The sequence below is a fragment of the Sphaerodactylus townsendi genome, unplaced genomic scaffold, assembly GCF_021028975.2.
Source record: "Sphaerodactylus townsendi isolate TG3544 unplaced genomic scaffold, MPM_Stown_v2.3 scaffold_440, whole genome shotgun sequence".
Classification (NCBI taxonomy): Eukaryota; Metazoa; Chordata; class Lepidosauria; order Squamata; family Sphaerodactylidae; genus Sphaerodactylus; species Sphaerodactylus townsendi.
Window position 1 is genome coordinate 1 of NW_025950628.1, and position 11787 is coordinate 11787.

An 11787-nucleotide genomic window follows, 5' to 3' on the forward strand; every position below is an offset into this window, starting at 1 on the left:
CCTTGTCAGGCTAGTATGACTTGCCTGATTCTGTAAGGAATAATACAATACAATACAATGCAATTTGTGTAGAGACATCTAAGACCATGGTTGATTCCTCCTGGCTGCTTATTTAAGGTTATTTCCCTCTCGGGTTCTAGAACTATTTGTCAGTTCTCTCTATAACCTTTGGACCATTATCTCTAGTACTTGATGAACTCTTGCCTGCTTGAATACTGTCTCTCTCCTATACATAAGTCAGTTTAAAATCCTCCTGATCAGGTTTGTGAGCCTCCTAGCACGAATTTTTGTACCGACAGCCGTGAGGCACAACCCATCCCTTTGCAGTAGTCCATCTTCATGAAACCGTAGACCATGGTCCAAGAAGCCAAAATGTTCCTAGTGGCACCTGCGAAACCAGTTGTTCACCTCTCCTATGTTTTTCTCTCCCTCTCTGGGCCATGCCCTCCAACTGGGAGTAGAGATGAAATGACAACTTGTGCATCAAAATCCTTCAGCTTCCTTCCCAGAGCCTCAAAATCTCTTGTGATGTCCCGAAAGCTCCATCTTATACTGCCATTTGTTCCCATGTTGATCAACAGAAAGGGGTAACAGTGAGTGGACTTGACAAGTCTTTTCTGCCTCTCTGTGAGATCATGGATTTTTGCCCAGGTTCACAGCACTGCTCTCGAGTCATCTTGTCAGGCCTGCAAATCACTGCTTCTGTTCCCCTCACCAGGGAATCCCCTCCCACCATCACATGCCTCCTCTGGGGTTTTGCAGGGGCCATTCCGTGGGTTGAACCTTCTGCCATTTGCACATTATCTGAAGGTTGACTTTCTTGCTCCTGTGCCTGTTCCTGATCCCCCCTGACAAGAGAGAGAGAACGTCAAATCTATTCTGTAGCTTCAGACTCACGAGCGGTTCCCTGGTCCCTCTCCTTCTATGGTCGAATCCCCACTTGAAATTTGCACGCAGATCCAAACCTGTTCATTGTGAAACTGTGTCCTCTTCATCGGAGTTTCTCCCTCCCCACCACAGCAATCACACAGCAGACACACCCGGTTGCAGAACTGTTAGCAATCCCCACTACCAGGCGAGCTCGCTTCGCCGGTCTCCCCTGATTGGCTGGCGTGCCTTGATGGGGCGGGACCTTTTCCCACTGCGGAAACATACATTGTAGGGGCATGATAAAAAAAACCAGCATGTAAAAGTTTAATGTTTAACTGGGGTGCTGTGTGGTTTTTGGGTTGTATGGCCGTGTTCTAGCAGCATTCTCTCCTGACGTTTCACCTTCATCTTTGGCTGGCATCTTCAGAGGATCTGAAGGTTCAGATCCTCTGAAGATGCCAGCCACAGATGCAGGCGAAACGTCAGGAGAGAATGCTGCTAGAACACGGCCATACAACCCAGAAACCACACAGCACCCCAGTGATTCCGGCCGTGAAAGCCTTCAACAATTCATTTAACATTTAACTGTTTAACTGTGCAAGCAGTCAATCGTTACCTGTGTAAACCATTAACAATTCAAAGTTTCACATTGACTGTTTAATGTTTTATGTCCTCTTCTGCTGGCTGATTGCAAAAGCAGAAACGAAACCAAGGAAAGGCTGTGCACGCATTGCAGCGCTGATTGATTGCCCGAATTCCGCGTCACACTCCAGGGCGGGAAATGAGTCAGGGTTTCAACCCTCATCCCTCCCCTCGGATCAGCTTTGAACTGTGTTAATGGGGTCTATGCCACTTGCAACCAGATCGTGCCAGAACGCGGATTAACGGGGAGAACGAACAGGGGAACTTTGTTTCAGGGGGCAGTGGGAGATGAGCCCTACCGTTTTTGGGTCCCATAGAATCAAACCCCCTGAAGCAAAGTTCCCCAAACCTGGATGGTGTCATCCAGAGACTCTCCTGAAGATACCCTGAAAGTTTTGTGACTATACCTTCAGAAATGTGCACCTCACAGCCCTCTACCAGAAATTCCCCATTGACAGCAATACAGCTAAGTCACTGCAGAACAAAGAATCTTGAGCAAATTTCTGGGGGTGCCTGCAGGGGACGCATTTTGAGATGTATCGACACTGAATTATTAGGGTATCATCAGGTGACTGTCCTGATGATGCCCACCTAGTTTGGTGCAGTTTGGTTCAGGTATGGACTCTCAAAAGGGGTGCAACTATCCCCCATTGTTTCCAATGGGAGCTGATAGGGGACGGGGACTACACCTTTGAGAGTCCATAACTTTGGCTCCCCTGAACCAAACTGCACCAAACTTTGGGGGTATCATCAGGACAGTCTCCTGATGATACCCTGAAATTTTGGTGTCACTATCTTTAAAAATGCTGGTTTGCGTGTTTCACCGCTCACTCCCTCCAGCAGGCTTCATGTGCAAGAGCGGTGAAACATGCAAACTGGAATTTTTAAAGTTAGTGGCACCAAAATTTCAGGGTATCATCAGGAGACTGTCCTGATGACACCCCCCCAAGTTTGGTGCAGTTTGGTTCAGGGGGGGGCAAAGTTATGGACCCTCAAAGGGGGCCCCCTATTCCCCATTGTTTCCAATGGGTGCTAAGGAGATGGTGGCTACCATTTTGAAGGTCCATAACTTTGGACCCTGATATTTTGGTGCTGATATGTCTAAAAATGTGCCCCGGCAGGTACCCCCAAAAATTTGCCCAAGATTCTTTTTTCTGCAGTGACTTCTGAATTGCTGTCAATGGGGAATTTCTGGTGGAGGGCTGTGGGGTGCACATTTATCAAGGTACAGTCACAAAACATTCAGGGTATCTTTAGGAGAGTCTCTGGATGACACCATCCAGGTTTGAGGAACTTTGCTTGTGGGGGACAGTGGGAGATGGACCCTACCCATAACATTGAACCCCTTGAAGCAACGGTCACCAAACCTGGATGGGGTCATGAAGAGACTCTCCTGAAGACACCCTGAAAGTTTTGTGGGTTTACCATGAGAAATGTGCACTCCACAGCCCTCCCACAGAAATTTCCCTTTGGCTGCAATGGAGCCAGCCAGCCACTACAGAGCACAGAATCTGGGGAAATTTCTTTGGGTGACTGTGAGGGGCGCAGTTTTAGAGCTACTGTCACCAAAATTTCAGGGTATCATACACGTATTGTCATGATACTCCTCAAGTTTGGTGAGGTTTGGTTCAGGTGGTCCAAAGTTATGGACCTTCAAAAGTGTAGCCCCCATCTCCTGTTAGCTTCCTTTGGAAACAATGGGGGATGGGGCACCCCTTTTGAGGGTCAATAACTTTGCCCCCCCCAACCAAACTTCACCAAACTTGGGGAGAATCATCAGGACAGTCTCCGGATGAAATCCTCAACGTTTAGTGCCACTAGCTTTAAAATTGCACCCTCTGCAGGCCAAAACGTGTAAAAACACCAAAAATTCAAAAAATAATAGAACGGACCTGAATTTTTGGAATTTACCCGAATTTCCGGGCATATCTGAATTGGCTATGATTCGGATTCAGCCATACAAAGCATTTTATGCCACCAAACACCCCAATCCGAATTTTACCGAATTTTTTTAGTATTGACCAACTCTACAGACAACCATGTTTTTTATTGGAAAAGTGAATGGGGAGGGGGTATCTGGGGATTACATGGTCCAGGATATTTGAAACCCTTTCCTATTTGACGTGCTATTTGCACAATAATCCCGTACCTTGTTGACAGTTTTGAGCTTGTAGCTTTGAGGCACATAATGCACAAATGGATGGATGCAGTCTTTTATTACTGTAGATATAAGGTGGAGAGGGTAGGACAGGAAGAAAAAGCATTTCATCGGCAGAAAAATTCTCTATATTTCAACCGAAGTAACTAAGTGCTTCATATATTTACTACTGTTTCTTTCCAGAATCATGCCAAACACTGATTATTGGAATTTACGGAAGAACAAACTCATGGAGAGAATTGCTTCTTTTTACTTCACGGTGGTTCAAAAGATATATGCACCTTCCAAGATCTCCTGGGTGATGAACATGGTGATTGAAATTCATATTCAGTGATCACCTGCTGAAAGATGCAGACATGGATCTAGTTTCTTTTTTCCCCAAAAACAATTGAAAATTTTGTTTTGAGGTCTTGTTTTATATAAAAAATTAGAGCTTGGCTAGGTACAGAGAAGATATATCCCCAAGAAGCAAATAAAAAAGGAAGGGCAGCCATGGATGCTCTTTTCTGACATCCAACGCTAGACTTCCTTCCTTCCTTCCTTCCTTCCTTCCTTCCTTCCTTCCTTCCTTCCTTCCTTCTGTTATTACAGATCTTAAAGTGAGGTCTTCTATTCAAATAGACTTTTGCTGTGCTGTTTTATCTTCTCCTTCTATCATTGATCCCAAGTTGCAGGTAGTTGCTGAGGTGCCTGCCATTTGGTTTCCTGGTGACCCTTTGCTTCTTGTCCAAAGCCTCTCTTCCCCTAAGCAAAAAGCTAATCATGGCCTCCAAGTTCCATAGGGAATAATTGCCTTTAAAATGTAAGAGGAGGGAGATGCTGCCAAACTTCTCTATGGAAGGACCACTTTCTTCTTTTTATGCACCTGCTTCCTTTTGTGGAGGAAATGGGGAGTAAGAACATACAAAGTAATTGGAATTTGCAGACACAAAAGGATGACTAAAATAAACTGGCATCAGAGGCTTGTAAAGTTTAAACAAAAAATCATTTTTTTTATTTACAAGCTTCATGGCTGAGTGCAGATTTAAGCCTGGACCCCACAGATGCTAGTTGAACACTCCACTCACTAATCTGATCTGGCACATCAAGACTTCTAGAAAGGCTTCTAAAGGGTGGATGGAGCTTTGTTCTTGTTCATGTCACCAACATCTTTCTCTCTTCCTAGACAAATACCGGCGGGTCTATTTCTCTTACTGCCTACAATACCCACAGAGTCTATTCTCACCATGCTGGCACAGTTGATAATACCAGGTAGGGTTATTCCAATCACATTGATCTTCAGTGGATATTGTAAGGAATTCCATAGAAGCAGAAATAAAAGGCTTTTTGGGTGTAAAAGACCGTTTATTCAGACATCCTAGAAAGCTCACGTACACGCCGTGGCAGGAATGATATCTCCCGCCAGAAGCACAGGTTATAACTCTGTCCATCCCATCCCCCCTCCCGGATTCCAATGGGAACGGAGGTCTCATCTCCCTCGCAGAGATAAGGTCTCCGCCGCAGAAGCTGGCCCATCGCCCGGGTTGTGGAATGTAGTCAAGGCCAGGCGGCTGACCCGCTCATCAACACCATTGAATCCTTTACACTCTGCCTCCCTTAAAAAAGACTTCTCCCCCCCAGGTTTGTGCGGAAAGGTGCGATGGAAAGCAGAAATGAGGGCGGGGGCGTCAATATTTTCGGAATAAACCCATTGATTATACCCAGAGGAATACCCCACCCAAGAGACTAAATATTGCAAGCGTTTGCGATTAAAGCGAGAGTCCAGGATGGCGTCAATTTCGTAATGCTTGTGGCCATCAATAATAGTCGGTGGGGGTCTCTTCGGCGGGTCGTGCCAGGCATCGGAAACGGGAGCCTCCTTGAGTAAACTGGAATGGAAGACAGGATGGATATTACTTAGAGAATTAGGCAAGTCCAACCGGGCAGTGACATCATTAATCACTTTAGTAATCTGAAAAGGTCCCACGAATCTTTTGCCCAGTTTTGAAAATTTATGTACGTCTCTGAGATTTTTGGTAGACAAATACACCCAGGCGCCCACACGCAAAGGGAAATCCGAGCGGTGCTTATCCGCTTGAAGTTTTTGGGAGTCTTTAGCCTGCTGTAAGGCAGTCTGGACCATTTTCCACCCCTCGGCCAGAGACGAAATCCACTGCTGAAACTCCGGAGGATCCAATGCTTCCGCAGGTAGTTGTGGCAACGGAGGGAAGGACCGACCAGACACAATTTCGAAGGGGGTTTTTTTTGTACTGCTATGAACCGCATTATTATAGGCGTATTCTGCAAACGGAATTAGCTCGCACCAATTGTCTTGGTGGTAGTTGGTGTAACAATGTAAATACTGCTCCAGGGTTCTGTTCGTTCTCTCTGACTCACCGTCACTTTGAACGTGGTAGGGGGCGGCAACCGCCGGGGCGGCCCCCAACAAACCTAGAAAAGCCTTCCAGAACTTTGAAATGAATTGGGGCCCGCGGTCGGAGGCCACCTTAACGGGGGCGGAGTGTAGACGATAAATATGCTGAATGAACAGACGCGCTAACTTAGGAGCGGAGGGGATGGAAGCACATGGGATGAAATGGGCTTGTTTAGAAAATAAGTCCACCACCACCCACAAGACCGTGTTGCCCTGACTTTCTGGCAAATCCGTAATAAAATCCATGGAGATGACTTCCCAGGGGCGGGAGGCCACCGGGAGAGGTTTCAACAGACCATGGGGTTTTCCCGGAACGTTCTTGGCTTCCGCACAAACAGAGCAACCTTTAACATACGTCTCAATGTCCTTGCGCATTGCGCGCCACCAAAATTGACGGCGGGCCAAATGCAGAGTTTTTAGGAAGCCAAAATGTCCAGCCGAGCGGGCATCATGACAGGCCTCGAGAACCTGCTTACGGAGGGGGGGAGGCATGTACCAACAATCCCCCCGCCGCCAAACACCATTCTCCAGACGCAATTGGGAGTCACCTTCCTCCGCTGGTGGCTCGCGCAGCCCCGCCTCCTCGAGTTCCCGTAGGAAAGGAGAGACCAGGCTGGGAATGGGCAGAGAAGGAGGAGTGGACGTCTGAGATCGGGTGACAGCCAGCCCCAATTGGGAGGGGGAGAGAACAGTGCGTGGAATGTCCCGTAAGGTAGCTCCACCCCCCTCCCCGGGTAGGCGCGAGAGCGCATCAGCCAGTTTATTGGTTTTTCCGGGGAAAAAATGGACAGTGAAAGAGAAACGAGAAAAGAAATCGGCCCAACGAAGTTGTTTCGCGGACATCTTGAGGGGGGTGGAGAGGGTGGCCAAGTTCTTGTGATCCGACCAAACTTGAAAGGGGTGTTTAGCCCCCTCCAGCCAGTGACGCCAAGTGGAGAGTGCTACTTTGATGGCCGCAGTCTCTTTATCCCCAACAGTCCAGTTGAGCTCAGCACCGGAGAATTTCTTTGATAAATAAGCACACGGAACCAGCCTATCATCTTTATTTCTCTGCAACAGGGCTGCCCCAAGCGCTTTGTCCGAGGCATCCACGTGAACCACAAACGGGAGATCTGGGTCAGGGTGTTTCAGGATAGGTTCGGTAGTAAAAGCAGATTTTAAAAGCTGAAAGGCTGTCTGACATTCTTTGGACCAGGAAAGGGGGGCCCCGGGCTTGGCAGTCTGTGGATCTCTACCCTTAGTGCGTAAGAGGTCTGTGAGTGGGAGAGTCAGTTCAGCGAATTGGGGTATAAAGTCACGATAGAAATTAGCAAAACCTAGGAAAGATTGGAGTTCCTTTCGATTGGTAGGGGCAGGCCATTGGAGGACTGCATCAATTTTAGCAGGATCCATTTTTAGCCCCTCGGGCGAGATCCGGTAACCCAAATAGTCGATAGAAGTTTGGTGGAAACAACATTTAGAAAGTTTGGCAAAGAGGGAGTTGTTGAGCAAACGTTTCAATACTTCCCGAACCAATGCTTCATGCTCTTCCATGGTTTGCGAATAAATTAAAACGTCATCTAAGTACACCACTACTCCCTTGTACAATAAATCATGGAGAACTTCGTTGATAAGGGCCATAAAAGCTCCGGGGGCCCCACTTAACCCGAATGGCATTATTAAGTATTCAAACTGTCCAAACTTCGTGTTAAATGCGGTCAAGTGTTCATAGCTTTCCGCAATTCTGACCCTGTAGTAAGCTTCTCTCAAGTCCAACTTAGTAAAGATGCGTCCCTTGCCCAATGCGTCTAAAAGGTCCTTGATTAATGGCAAAGGGTATTTATTGGACAGGGAGACCGCATTGAGTCCTCGGTAATCTGTGCAGAGCCGCAAGGACCCATCCTTTTTTTTAACAAACAATACAGGAGCAGCATGGGTGTGTTTGGTAGCCCGCCGTATGAACCCGCGAGCGAGGTTCTTGTCTAAGAAGGCACGAAGTTCCTTCTCCTCATTGGGACTCATGCGGTAGATTCTACCTTTGGGCAGTTGCGCCCCTGGCTGTAGTACGATTTTGCAGTCAGTGTCTCTATGGGGTGGCAACTGATCGCATTCTTGCTCCTGAAATACTCTGGCTAAATCCTGGTAAGCCGGTGGAATGCCGGTAGAATCGGGAGCAATTAGAGCGTGCATCGCTGATGAAGCCGGGGGGGGGGTATGTCAGGAGAAGCCGAGTTTTCCCCCCAATTCATGTGTTCTCCGCAGGGAGGGTCAGTGAATTCCAAGATCCTTTCTTTCCAAATAAATTTTGGTTCATGCAACAACAACCATGGCATGCCCAGAACTATGGAGTGTTTGGCTACTGGCGCCAGAATAAAATTAATTTTCTCCCAATGGTCAGCGCAGCGGAGGAGAACCGGTTGCGTTTTGAACTGGGCCGGACCTTCGCTCCCGAGAGGACTGCCGTCCATTTGGGTGAATGGTATGGGCTTAGCCAGGGGGACTCGGTCTAGACCTAGTTCCTCTGCCACCTGGGGCCGCATTAAACAATGGGTGCACCCAGAATCTACAAGGGCTGAGGCTATAATACGAGTATGCTTAGCGGGGTTGGCCAGAAACGCTTGGATCGTAATGGGAGCGCTGCCTTCACTCACCGCGTCTGGAGTCGAACCCATATCCATGGGGGCTGAAGAAAGGCAAACAGCTGCTTTCCCCTCCTCTGGGTCGCCTTCGGTAACTGCCTTAGACGAGCCTGTTGGGGGCGGCCCGGATTTGCGTGGTGGCTTGGCAGATGGGGTGCGCGCGGCCGGAGCGGTTGGCTTCTGTTTTTTCGGGCAGTTGGCGGCTAGATGACCCGGTCCTCCGCAGTAAAGACACAATCCCAGTCGGCGACGGCGCTCGGAGGTGGTTTCGGTAGAGGCTGCTGGGCTTGGCTTGGTGGTCGCAGTGGTGGTCGTAGTGGTGGGTTTTGGGCGTGGGCGGCCCCCGGCACGAGCGTATTCCAAACAGGACGCCACCTGGGATCCCAATTCGATCCAATCAGCAATAGTGCGGGGGATCCGAATTAAAAACACCGTTTCACGCAGTTTGCCATCGACAGCATCCGAGAAGTATTCACATTTCATGCGCTCAGGCCACTCAGGAGGGAGTCGAGCAGCCGCCGCACGAAATTCACGGGCAAATTCTGCAAACGAGCGGTTGCCTTGCTGAATAGATTTGATGGTGCGAATAGCTTCATTTTCAGCACCCGGATCTTGGAAGCGAGCCCTTAAGGCTTGGAGGAACGCCGGCACCGTGCGAGTATCTTCATCTTGCAGGTTCAAAAGAGTCACAAACCAGTCGGCTGCCGCCCCATCCAGGACGGAGCCGATGTCCCGTATTTTTTCGCGTTCAGACCGGTATAAATCGTCATAGTCCTCCATGTGGGCATCGAGTTGCAGGATAAAGTAGGGAAGTTTGGAAGCGGTCCCATCAAAACGGGCAGGTATTGGAGGTCTGTAATATCCTCTCTCCACGGCCCTTGGCGCCCGCTGGGGCGGCGGTTGCGCAGGTTGAGGCAGCGGCGCAGGGGGGGCCGGAATCGGTGGAGGTACCAACGCCGGTGCCGCTGGTGTTCTGGTGGGAGCCGGTCCTTGGAAGGTGGCAGGACCCAGCAGCGTCGCCCCTCTGGCGCCGGCTGTACCAGTGACAGCGTAGACTCCGACTTGGGGCATCCTGTTCTGCTGCTTCTTCAGTTCCCTCTCCAAGGCGGCCAGCTCTCTCTCCTTGCGAGTCAATGCATCTTGGTGCGCATGCAAAGCTGCTTTCTCTCGTTCCAGTTTGGCCAATTCGTCTCGTTGAACAGCTGCAGTTAGTTCACTTTGCGTACGCAAGGCCTGAACGTTTTCGCGTTGACGCTGTAAGTCCAGTTTGGAGTGTTCCAGGACTTTATCATGGACTGATAGGTTCTGCACATATTGCCGTTGCAGCGCGTCTTTGGCACGGTCCAATTCGAGTTGGATTTCTTTGCGCTGCTGTTCCCGGTCTCTTTGCAGGTTTTCACGCTCTTTCTGCAGCTGTTCTCGTTCCTCTTCCCATAGCTGGCGTTCACGGCCCCATGCTTCTTGGGCATCCCGCAGTCGGCCTACTTCCTCATCCCAGCTCTCTTTCGATGGGAGAGGGAATAGATCCGGATGGGAATGCAGGCTTTCTTCGGATTCCTCTTCATCTGAGCGCAGGACATCGTGCCCACCGGTGGCTCCACGGGGCACCTCAGGTGCCGCGGCTGATCCGGGATCTGGGGGGTCCGATCGGAAGCTGGTACGGATACCCCTCCCAATCCCCGATATAGTCCCGGTTTCAACGGTGGTCTTCGGACGGGCCCCAGTGCTATGCCACGGTGGATTCTTGGGAGCATCACCAAAATACGAGTCCAGGAATCGTTCAATGGACTCCTGTGTAGCCGCATGAAAGGTGGTCAGGCCCGTCTCCTCCGCAACAGGTTGCATCTGAGGTTTGTAATCCATACGGAAACGGGCAGATATCCGATCCACAGGCGCTCGATCCATAGACAGCGCCCCAAACGACTCATGTAAGTCCCCATGGTCGTCTCCTCGTCCCTCGTCCCAACGAAGTAAGGGAAGACTCGTGCTGATACGAGGACGGGAAAGAGTTACCAGCGAGACCCGTTCTCCTGCCGGTTCCTCCAAATCCAGAAGGGAAAGCTCGGAGCCCTCTTTGGGGGCTACCGCACCTTCCACAGAAATATTCAACCTCTCCATGCCGAGACACCAGAGGTCCACTAGGAAGATAGATGAACGATAGATTCCTGCCACAATGTAAGGAATTCCATAGAAGCAGAAATAAAAGGCTTTTTGGGTGTAAAAGACCGTTTATTCAGACATCCTAGAAAGCTCACGTACACGCCGTGGCAGGAATGATATCTCCCGCCAGAAGCACAGGTTATAACTCTGTCCATCCCATCCCCCCTCCCGGATTCCCATGGGAACGGAGGTCTCATCTCCCTCGCAGAGATAAGGTCTCCGCCGCAGAAGCTGGCCCATCGCCCGGGTTGTGGAATGTAGTCAAGGCCAGGCGGCTGACCCGCTCATCAACACCATTGAATCCTTTACAGATATGAGGTTAAGCTATTTTTCTCAGCAGATAGCACATATCCATATTCTGTCTTTACCGCTGCTAGGCGAGACTTCAGGATGAAGAGAGCAGCTGGCAATTCTTCCCAAGACAACCCTGTAAAATGGATTCGGACAGACGTTAGAGAAGTGGTAAGTATTTCTCCTGGACTTTACTTGCTGATTTGGGAACATGTTGCTGCCCTATAAGACAGAGTAGTTTGTATTCCACAAAATGCCAGTGGAAAATGCTGATGTTCTGAGATCTTCCTCCCTTTCTCCTCTTGCCAAAGCATTCTGCAGGCTTAAAAATGTAATCTCTGGGATGAATGGGCCTACCCATGCAAATAGCTTTGTGAGTTGGGCCTCTGCAGTTGTGGGGGGAGGGTGGGTAAGGACTGCAGCTGTCTATAAAGGACAGGGGGTGTATTTGTGGGCCAGACAGGGACAGGAGAGACCAGAGAGGAAGGCGGGGAGCCAGAAAGAAAGAGTTCCAATCAGAGGCAAAGCCACAATGGGGCCAGGGGGTGCATGTTGCACCAGGCATGCGCCTGGGGTGCGTGCAAAAATTCAGGTTTGTGTTTTTTGTATTTTTAGTGTTTTTTCAGTTTTTGGCC

At 49.5% G+C, this 11787-nt stretch overlaps 1 long non-coding RNA gene across 1 annotated transcript; it reads left to right on the top strand.

Moving 5' to 3' along the window:
- The first annotated feature begins 3853 nt into the window (after positions 1 to 3853).
- LOC125425424 lies at positions 3854 to 11323 on the top strand. Its single transcript, XR_007243361.1, has 3 exons — positions 3854 to 3980; positions 4836 to 4921; positions 11239 to 11323. It is a non-coding gene; the product is annotated as an uncharacterized LOC125425424 (long non-coding RNA).
- The last annotated feature ends 464 nt before the right edge of the window (positions 11324 to 11787 follow it).